The 11,096-nt window shown below is 40.8% G+C and overlaps 1 pseudogene; it reads left to right on the forward strand.

The window, feature by feature from the left end:
• LOC110258405 overlaps positions 1–2,405 on the forward strand; it is a 44,652-nt pseudogene extending 42,247 nt beyond the window's left edge.
• The last annotated feature ends 8,691 nt before the right edge of the window (positions 2,406–11,096 follow it).

The raw sequence follows: 11,096 nt of genomic DNA on the forward strand, positions 1-11,096 counted from the left end.
AGCATCACGCTCAGGGTGGTGAGATGCTCACAGTCTGAGAACCGCATGGGCTCTGAGACCAACTGAGGGAAGAGCAGATTGAGTGAAAGGACAGGCAGGATTGTCCACACTATTTAAAGCTTTCTTTCTCCCTCGCTATGGATAGATTTGCCATGTTGTTATCACTGAATTTTAGTAAGTTAGATGCTCAGATGGAGCAACTCCACCGAATATTCCAGAGAGGCAGGAACGTTGAGGGAGCAGTGTCTTGTAATTTACAGTTTGCCCTGTGTTGTTTCTTTTAATTAGCGTTTTAAACTTTTCTTATATTGCCAGAAACCTTTTTTTTTTTTTTTTTTTTTTTTAAAGCTGCACCCACAGCATGCAGAAGTTTCCAGGCCAGGAACTGAACCTGAACCACAGCAATGACCCAAGCTGCTGCAGTGACAATGCCAAATCCTTAACCTGTTGTGCCACAGGAAACTCCTTAAAATCTTTATATTCTTTGTTTTTTATGACAATAGATAAACAGTTTGATAAGACTACTTTTTTTTTTTTTTTTTTTTTTTTGTCTTTTGGTCTGTTGTTGTTGTTGCTATTTCTTGGGCCGCTCCCGCGGCATATGGAGGTTCCCAGGCTAGGGGTTGAATCGGAGCTGTAGCCACCGGCCTACGCCAGAGCCACAGCAACGCGGGATCCGAGCCGCGTCTGCGACCTACACCACAGCTCACGGCAACGCCGGATCGTTAACCCACTGAGCAAGGGCAGGGACTGAACCCGCAACCTCATGGTTCCTAGTCGGATTCGTTAACCACTGCGCCACGACGGGAACTCCTAAGACTACATTTTAATTTTACTAGATGTGTGCATGATATTTCATTGATTTCGAACTTCATATTTGTATCATGTTTTAGATTTTATAAATTGCCATGTGTATTTATTGCTTGATGCCGGAACAACTTAATTAGGTAGACAGGATTTTTTGTTTGTTTGTTTCACAAATTTCAAAGTTAATCTACTTGTCTAATATCATAATCCTGTGATCTTTTCATACCATCTTGTTCATCCAAAGAGCATACCAGATTGTGTGTGTGTGTACTTTGTTTCAGTATGTTTGATTTTAAGGACACATATATAAATTGGAGAAAGAATTGGCTTCTTCTGGCATTTTGCTATCTTTTTGCTATGCTTTTGGTTTTTTAAGTTGTTGTTATCACACAGGGTCTTTTAGAACTTGCTGAGAAGAAAGGTTTGTAAATTTTTACAGCATGTGATATTGGAGGAAAAATATCAAATTTGTATGTAGTTTGAAAAGATTACCCCCCAATTCCCATAGAATATAGTGGAGCTCCTAATATACTTTCTATACTTTACTGGTTTTGAAATTAGTTAAGTGGAGATGTCAGCATTTAAAAATAGTGAAAAAAGGAGTTCCCGTTGTGGCTCAGTGGTTAACAAATCCGACTAGGAACCATGAGGTTGAGGGTTCGATCCCTGGCCTTGCTCAGTGGGTTAAGGATCCAGCGTTGCTGTGAGCTGTGGTGTAGGTCGCAGACGTGGCTTGGATCCCGCATTGCTATGGCTCTGGCGTAGGCTGGCAGCTACAGCCCTGATTCAACCCCTAGCCTGGGAACCTCCATATGCCAGCAGCAGCCCAAGAAATGGAAAAAAGATAAATAAATAAATAAATAAAAATAGTGAAATAGAATAGAAAATATCAGCGTGCATCACACATGGAATGGTGTTCCAGAAATTTCAATCTGTATTGTACTGAGGCACAGGTATAAACCATGTATTTCTTACCATGGATCATGGTCCAAAATGTTTGAAAACACTGGCTCAGAAAACTCTCATACATTCTTCTTCCAGCTTTTGTTACCTTATTGAATGGTGAACAAGCCCAGAAAGCAATTCAGACGTTTCATCAATATTCTTTTCGAGGAAAAGACTTAATAGTCCAGCTCCAGCCAACAGATGCTTTGCTGTGTATTACCAACTTACCCACTTCTTTACATTAGAAGAGTTTGAAGAACTCGTTCGTGCTTATGGAAATATCGAGAGATGTTTTCTGGTCTACAGTGAAGTCACTGGCTGTTCCAAAGGCTATGGATTTGTGGAATACATGAAGAAGGACTTTGCTGCAAAGGCTCGGTTAGAGCTATTGGGTAAACAGTTGGGAGCATCAGCTCTCTTTGCACAGTGGATGGATGTTAATCTATTGGCTGCAGAGCTCATTCATTCTAAGTGCCTTGTGTAGATAAACTCCCTAGTGACTACAGGGATTCAGAGGAGCTGTTGCAATTTTTTCCAGTATCCATAAACCTGTGTTTTGCCAGGTATGTATTTTTAAAGTATCATTTGAAATATTTTAAAATATCTGTATATGTACCTATACTACATGCACTCACAAATTTATTATACCTATGTGACTATCATGATAGATGATCTATTCTCCTTTAGTCTGTAGGGAACCCTTTAATGTCATGGTAAATTTTACATCAGTTCCTATTGTCGACGGGCCAAAGTATATTGTTCTTGTATAATTAAGTATATCTTAGAAAATCCATCGCTTACTCATCTTCTTCTCATTGCATCCATTCTTTTTTTTTTTTTTTTTATCTTTTTAGGGCCACACCCATGGCATATGGAATTCCCAGGCTAGGGGTTGAATTGGAGTTGTAGCCGCCGGCCTATGCCACAGCCACACCAGACCCAAGCTGTGTCTGCAACCTACACCACAGCTCATGGCAACACCAGATCCTTAACCCACTGAGCAAGGGCCAGGGATCGAACCTGCGTCTTCATGGATGCTAGTCAGATTCGTTTGCACTGAGCCACGATGGGACCTCCCCATTCTTTTTTTTTTTTTTTTTTTTTTTTTGTCTTTTAGGGCCGCACTGGCAGCATATGGAAGTTCTCAGGCTAGGGGTTGAATCAGCCACAGCTGCCAGCCTATACTGCGACCACAGCAATGCCAGATCTGAGCCATCTGCGACCTACACCACAGCTCACAGCAACACCAGATCCTTTAACCACCGAGCAAGGCCAGGGATCGAACCCACATCTTCATGGTACTAGTCAGGCTCATTATCACTGAGTTACCATGGGAACCACCCCCTCTTTTTTTTTTAGGGCCACATATGGAAGTTCCCAGGAAGCTAGGGGTCCAGTCAGAGCTGAGACTGCCAAGCCACAAACAACCACAGCAACACTGGATCTGAGCCACATCTGCAACCTCCAACACAGCTTGTGGCAATGCCAGATCCTTAATCCACTGAATGAGGCCAGGATGAACCTGCACCCTCATGGATACTAGTCTGTTTCTTAACCTGCTGAGTCACAACAGGAACTGCTATGTTATCCATTCTGGAACATTCGTGCATTGATCCATTCATCCATCCACATTTTATTGATCACCTTCTTTGTGCCAGACACTATATTGCTAAAGTGTCAGAAATACAGAGAATAGAAAGCTATTTTCTCAATCCTCACAGTTTTGTTAAGAGACTGACATGTAAGCAAATAATGTAATCCTGTAGGAGAATGATACAATGAAATAGAGGTGTAAAAATGCATTATTTGTCTTAATGGCGTCATAGTAAGTGAATTTTAGAAAATCTGAAACTGACCACTGGAAATTTTCTTTTTTTTTTTTTTTGTCTTTTGCCTTTTCTTGGGCTGCTCCCATGGCATATGGAGGTTCCAGGCTAGGGTCTAATCGAGCTGTAGCTGCCGACCATACCAGAGCCACAGCAACTCGGGATCCGAGCCGCATCTGTGACCTACACCACAGCTCATGGCAACGCTGGATCCTTAACCTGCTGAGCAAGGCCAGGGATCGAACCCTCAACCTCATGGCTCCTAGTCAGATTCGTTAACCACTGTGCCACAACGGGAACTCCGCAAGAATTTTTAAGCACTTTCTTAGAGTAAAATGAAATACATTCTACTAAATAGACAAAAATATATACTATGTATAGCTCCTTTCCCTACACGTTTTTTTGCCCATGCCCACTACATGTGGACATTCCCAGGCCAGGGGGTCAAATTCATGCCACAGTAACAACCTGAGCCACTGGAGTGACAACATCAGATCCTTAACCCACTGGGACACAAGGGAACACCCCCTTACAGATATTTTATAGCACCTGCTGAACTCTTTCTCTTTTGCTTTCCTTTGCTTCTTCCTTCTCTCTCTTTTCTCCTGCTATCCTCTTTCTTCTCTTACCTCCCATCTTTCCTTCCCTGCCACCCTTTTTTTCTGTAATCAAACATTCATTGAATTTCTACTGTGGCAGTAGAAATTCTGGAATTTGTGTATAATTTGTTTATATCTAATTAATTAAAATTAATGCTACCGTCTTACTTTTTCTTATATTCCCACTCCTCCAATCCCAACATACTAAACATCAAAGAACTCATGCAAGAAACTTCAAAAAATGAGAGTATTTCGAAAACATCTTTGTCAAGTTATTGAAAGTTGATTATCTTATTAATATGCTGTCTTGGATACTAAGAATATATAGTGATATCCTGTGGCCGAGAATTATTCTTTGTGACTTTAGTGAGGCCTTCGAAGCAAACATGAGGGGAGAAACTACTTATAACAACTTGTAATTGAATTACAAATCTGAGTTGGAAGGAACCTGAGAGTTATCTAGTCTAGTCACCCATATGGTTAAAAAAAAAAAAAATTGTTACAGTATTTCTGAGTCATCATTTAGCTTTTGTTAAAATATGTCAAATAATGGAAAATGAACCAGATCCCATGTCACCCAGGTACACGTTGACTGGCTCTCATATGGAATGGGATGCTCCTCTTTAAAACTGCTGATGCTGCGGAATTAAAATGATTCTGTCTTTTGAAAGACTTAAAATGGTAGTATAACTCGTTCGGCATGAAGGTTATAATGACTCAGGAATAATAAAAATGTTTTAGAAGTTCTCAAAAGATTAGTAAAACCACTTTATGATGCTTTTATCACCAGATCTGTTAAACTTAGGCTTTCTCGCTTGGTAGTTGCCATAGACCACATTGAAGACACGGTCTTCTTTGTGGTCAGAAGAGACCAAGAACTAATGGCTTTAAATGTTTGCTTTTGAGATTGGGTTTGGCTTAGACAAGGGATGGGATTGTAGGAGAATGTTTGGAAGAGGTGATATTTTCCCTTTCTTCTGAATGGAAAGACTTTTATGGAGGAACAGACATCTGAAGACAGTTTTAAAAAAGGAAGGAAGAGGAATTCCCTTTGTGGCTCATCAGGTAACAAACCTGACTAGGATCCATGAGGGTGCCGTGGTGTAGGTTGGCAGCTGTAGCTCTGACTCAACCGCTAGCCTGGGAACCTCCATGTACCATTTGTGGGGCCCTAAAAATGACAGACAGACAGACATGCATACAGAAAGAGAGAGAGAGAGAGAGAGGGAGGAAGGAAGGGAGGGAGAGAGAGAGAGAAAGAAAGAAAGAAAGGAAAAGAAGAAGGAAGAAGGAAGGAAAAATGTGAAGAAGAAATAGAAATTTGGTCTACTACACAAGGAAAGTAGAAAAAGTTCCTGTGTGGTGTTGAAGGCTAAAGATCTGCTGTTTCTGCAGCTGTGGTAGGTTGTTGCATTTGTGCCCTCAATTTGATCCTTGGCCGGGAGTTTCCATATGCCACAGGCACAGCCAAAAAATAACTAAGAGAAAAGAAACTAAAAAGGACTAAGAAATGAGCTAATTGTAGTATCAATTTGTGAAAAGCCAGGTCCAACTAGAAGTGTTGAAGCTGCACCTCTCAGAGATACACCCAGATGAATTTCATCACATGTACCGCTTTGTAGCATGAATGCATGCAACACTTAGACACTTTTTAGTGTCTTATTTTTGTTCTATCTTTTGCTCTTGTACCAGTCTTTACAGATCCAAGACTTTAGTGTCTTTTTTTTTTTTTTAAACAATCTTACAGGTAGGTAACTGAAGATGAATTGAGTTCTACGTTGCACGAGTTTATTTAGGGCACATTCAGAAAATGTTTGTGTCTCGCATATAGTATTTTAAACAAACCTAGGGCACAATTTTCCTAAGTAAGGTTTGCTTTGGTGTACTTGACCAAATTCTGGGACCTGCCTAAAATATTGAAATACAAATGAATAGGATTCCTCCTACCTTTCTTTTTTTGCTAATGCAACTTTACATAGATGTGATCCAATAATTGTTTAGCATGTTTCATTGTCTTGAATTAATTTTAATTTAACATAGTTTAATTGAATTTTTTCTTTTGTTTTTTTAGGGGCCGAATGTGTGGCATATGGAAGTTCCCAGGCTAGTGGTTGAATCAGAGCTGTATCTTCTGTCCTACACCACAACCACAGCAATGTAGGATCTGAGCCGCATCTGTGACCTACACCACGGCAACACCGGATCCTTACCCACTGAGCAAGGCCAGGGATTGAACCTGCATCCTCATGGATACTAGTTGAGTTCATTTCTCCTGAGCCATGATGGGAACCCCTGAATTTATTTTAAAGTTTTCATTATTGTGTCCGCATATTTTTCTGTAAATTAATCAGTCATATACATGTTATTATTTGAACATTGGCTTTTAAAATAAATTGGAGATTCAAAGAATAAAAAGGAAATTTTGACAGAATCTTTCTTACCTTCTGGAAGGACTGCATCTACCTAAACTAGTAAACTTTTTATTTTCAGAAAGGAAGAATAGGGAGTTCCCCGTCATGGCTCAGTGGTTAACAAACCGGACTAGTATCCATGAGGACACGGGTTCGACCCTGGCCTCACTCAGTGGGTTAAGGATCTGGCGTTGCCATGAGCTGTGGTGTAGGATGCCAGACATGGCTCGGGATCCACATGCTGTGGCTGTGGTGTAGGCCAGCAGTATAGCTCCTATTCAATCCCTAGCCTCAGAACCTACACAGGGCTCGGGTGCAGTCTTAAAAAGACAAAAAAAAAAAAAAAAAAAACCCAAAAGGGAAGAATACATTACTTTCTCCAGGCTCATGCTCTGAGACATTGTCCTTGATTCATAGATGATATACTTTTTAAATAAATTTTTCTAAGTCAATACTGGAGTTCCCCTTCTCATAAGTATATTCCATCAGCTTGCACAGGATGAAGGTTAGTTATGTTGGTGCTTTGCGGTGGTTGAATATAGCACTGCGGAGCACGCCGAAGAGGTTCAACAAGCAGCTGATGGTCTGACCATCAAGGGAAGCAAAGTTCAAGTTTCCTTCTGTGCCCCAGGAGCGCCCGGGCGAAGTACATTAGCAGCACTAATAGCAGCTCAGCGTGTGGTAAGTTTGTTCTTACTTTTAGGATATGGAAAAGTTCAAGTGGTGTTTTCAGCTGTCCAGACTAGTGGAGTATTGATGGGACCTTCATTATATTTTCATTACATAAAGATGTCCTTTTTAAAAAAAAAAAAAAATTGCCTAAGTGGGTACCTCTGCAATCAAGCCAGGAGTCCAATACAAAAGAAGAAATTGTGTTTTGTAAAAATATATTCACCTCAAGAAAAATTTGAGGAAATTTCATTTATTCAGTAAATGTTTGAGTTCTTGTTCTGTAAGTTTCGAGTGCAGCATGCCCCCCTTTGCAAAGAGTGTTCGTAAGCATCCATAGTAGAAGTCGAGGAAGGTGTGGGCCTCACTTTGGCACACACAGCACGCTGGCTGGTCGGCTTACTCCTCCTCTCTTCTTCTTCTGGTTTAGAAGTTCCTTGCAGATAGAGACTATTCTCTTTCACAGTTTTTACTCCTTACACTTAGCATAGAAAATACCTATTGATCAAAATGAAGGAAGGAATACACTCCTGCGAGATCCAGGAAAGATTTCATGACAAAGGTGACATTTGAATGTGACGTTAAAGCAATGATTTCAAAATGTGTTTGATGCAGGTGGAGGATAGGATTGCCAATAAATGCAGATTTTTGCATGAGATGCCCTTACATTAAAATTATTCATTGTTTATCTGAAACCCACATACATAACTAGGCACCCTGCATTTTTACTTGCTAAACCGAGCAGCCTCTAAGGAGGGAGAGTGAGTGGTCAGACTCTGGCTGCGATAAAACCTTTTAAGCAGTAATTCAAGGTGAATTTTCATGCTCCCAAGAGGTGGTAGGGGTCTAGTAGGCTGAGTGTTTAGGAATGTGTGGTGAGAGGGTAGGTGGATCCCAGCAGAGGGAGGGCTGTTGAGCCCTCATAGTTTAAGATTGCATTTGGTAAGCAAGTTCAAGTTGATAAATTCCATAGAGAACTTTTTAAAGCATTGTAAGCAAGGTATTGAAAGAATTAGAGTGAAGATATCAAGATCACTCATCTGGAAATGTGTGTAGATAAACTAGAGAGAGAGCCAAACCAGGGAGGATTGTCAGTAGTCTCCTGCTCACATTTTCATTCGTCCCTTCTCTTCTTTGACCTCACCTGGTCTGGGGTGTCTTTTCCTCTCTTTCTCCATTTGCCCTTCCCTTCTTAGTTCTTCTGTCATTCTCATTTCCCTTGCTTGGATACGTCATGACTTTAGCCATTCTTTCTCCTTTACTTGCATTGACCCTAGTTAATTTTTCTCTTTGTTGGACTGGATTTGCTGAGTTTCCAATTCTGAATCCATCCACTTCTGCAGGCAGTGCACTCTGTCCTGTTGGAAAAAAAACCCAAACCAAGTAGGGGTCTTGGTGCCCCTATACATGTCTGACATTTGTTTCTAGCTGGTCCCCAGCAAAACTTTAGCTCATCTCTCATTGACCACTCTTTTTCTATTTCCTACAGGAGCTCTCTCAAACCATTCTTTTCCTACCTTGTCCTTCTTTCATTTCTATCAGATGGCCATGGCTCCTACTTTATAGAAATATAAAGGCCATGCGCTGGGATTCATTCAACTTTCCTATATTCTCTCCCAGCAAAAGTGCCCCCATTTTTAACCTATTTTCCCTCCTTAATAGCATTCATTCCATAAATACTTATTGGGTGCATTATATGTAGGTGTGTTGGAGATGTTTAGGATTCTTTAGTGAACAAACAGACAAAGACCCCTGCTGTTTGGAAGGCAAGGCTGTGCTTCCTCCCACCAAAGCAAGGGACTCATGACCATGCCCCCCATCCTCAACGAGCTTGAGCCCTCACCTTTGGACTTATTTTCACGTATTGCTCACTAGTCCATCTGTCTGCTTATAAACATGCTCAATTTTTTTTTCCTTTAAAAATCCTCTCTAGGGAAGAGTTCCCGTCGTGGCGCAGTGGTTAACGACTCTGGCTAGGAAACCATGAGGTTGCAGGTTCGGTCCCTGGCCTTGCTCAGTGGGTTAAGGATCTGGCATTGCCGTGAGCTGTGGTGGTAGGTTGCAGATGTGGCTTGGACCCCACGTTGCTGTGGCTCTGGCGTAGGCCAGTGGCTACAGCTCCAATTGGACCCCTAGCCTGGGAACCTCCATATGCTGTGGGAGCGGCCCTAGAAAAGGCAAAAAAAAAAAAAATCCTCTCTAGGAGTTCCCATCATGGCTCAGTGGTTAACGAGATCCGACTAGGAACCATGAGATTGCAGATTTTGAATCCTGGCCTTGCTCAGTGGTTTAGGGATCCGGCTTTGCCGTGAGCTGTGGCGTAGGTTGCAGACAAGGCTTCAGATCTGGGTTGCTGTGGCTCTGGCATAGGCCGGTGGCTACAGCTCTGATTCAACCCCTAGCCTGGGAACCTCCATATGCTGGCAGGAGTGGCCCAAGAAATTGCAAAAAGAAAAAAAAATAAAAATAAAAAATAAAATAAAAATCCTCTGTAGGAGTTCCCATTGTGGTGCAGTGGACATCTGACTAGACCATGACGTTGTAGGTTCAATCCTGGCCTGCTGCATAGAAAGGATCTGGCGTTGGCCGTGAGCTTCGGTGTAGGAACCCTCACAAAAAGAAAAAAAAAAAAAAAAAAAAAAAAAAAAAAATCCTCATCTAGTCAGTGCATCATTGCAAATATTTTCTCATTCTGTGGTCATCTTTTTTGTTATGTTCTTTGCTGGCAAAGGCTTTGAATTAATTATTTTTTGTTTATTTCATTACTCAGGAGGTGATCAAAAAATATTGGCTGTGGTATCCAGAGAGTTTGTGCCTAATGTTTCCTCTAGGTTTTAAATATCTGTCTTACATTTAGGACTTTAATCCATTTGAGTTTATTTCTGTATGATGTTAGAGAATGTTCTAATTTCATTCTTCCATATAGCTTCCAGTTTTCTCAGCACTGCTTATTGAAAGAGACGGTCTTTTCTCCATTGTATATTCTTGCCTCCCTTGTCATAGATTAGTTGATCATTAGGTCCATGGGTTTATTTCTGGGCTTTCTATCCTATTTCTTGATCTGTATGTCTTTTTTTGGTGCCAATACCATACTGTTTTATGACGGTAGTTGTGGTAGTATAGTCTGAAGACAGGGAGCCTGATTCCTCCAGATCTGTTTTTCTTTCACAGGATTGCTTTGGCTATTTGGGGTCTTTGTGTCTCATAGAATTTTAAACTTTTTTATGCTAGTTCTGTGAAAAGTTGTCATTTGTAATTTGATAGGGGTTGTGTTAACTCTATAGATTGCCTGGGGAAGTATAAGCCATTTTGATAATATTGATATCCTCCAGTCCAAGAACATGGTATATCTTACCATTTGTTTGAGTCATCTCTGATTTCTTCATCAGCATCTTATAGTTTTCCAGAGTACAAGGTTTTTTGCCTCCTTAGGCAAACCAGTAAATGCTAGAGAGGGGTGTGGAGGAAAGGGAATGTTATATTGATATGATCACTATGGAGAACAGTATGTAGTTCCCTAAAAAACTTAATATAGGAACTACCATATGATCCAGCAATCCTACTTCTGGGCATATTTCCAGAGAAGCCATAATGAAATGATACATGCACCCTAATGTTTCATTGCAGCACTGTTTGCCAATAGCCAAGGTGAAGGCAACCTAACTGTCCAATGACAGAGGAATGGATGAAGAAGCTATGTACAATGGAATATTACTCAGCAATAAAAAAGAATGAAATAATGTTCATTTGCAGCAACATGGGTGAACTTAGAGAATATCATTACTAAGTGAAGTAAGTCAGAAAGACAATATCATATGATATTACGTGGAATCAATAAA

This window comes from Sus scrofa, unplaced genomic scaffold, assembly GCF_000003025.6.
Source record: "Sus scrofa isolate TJ Tabasco breed Duroc unplaced genomic scaffold, Sscrofa11.1 Contig1997, whole genome shotgun sequence".
Classification (NCBI taxonomy): domain Eukaryota; kingdom Metazoa; phylum Chordata; class Mammalia; order Artiodactyla; family Suidae; genus Sus; species Sus scrofa.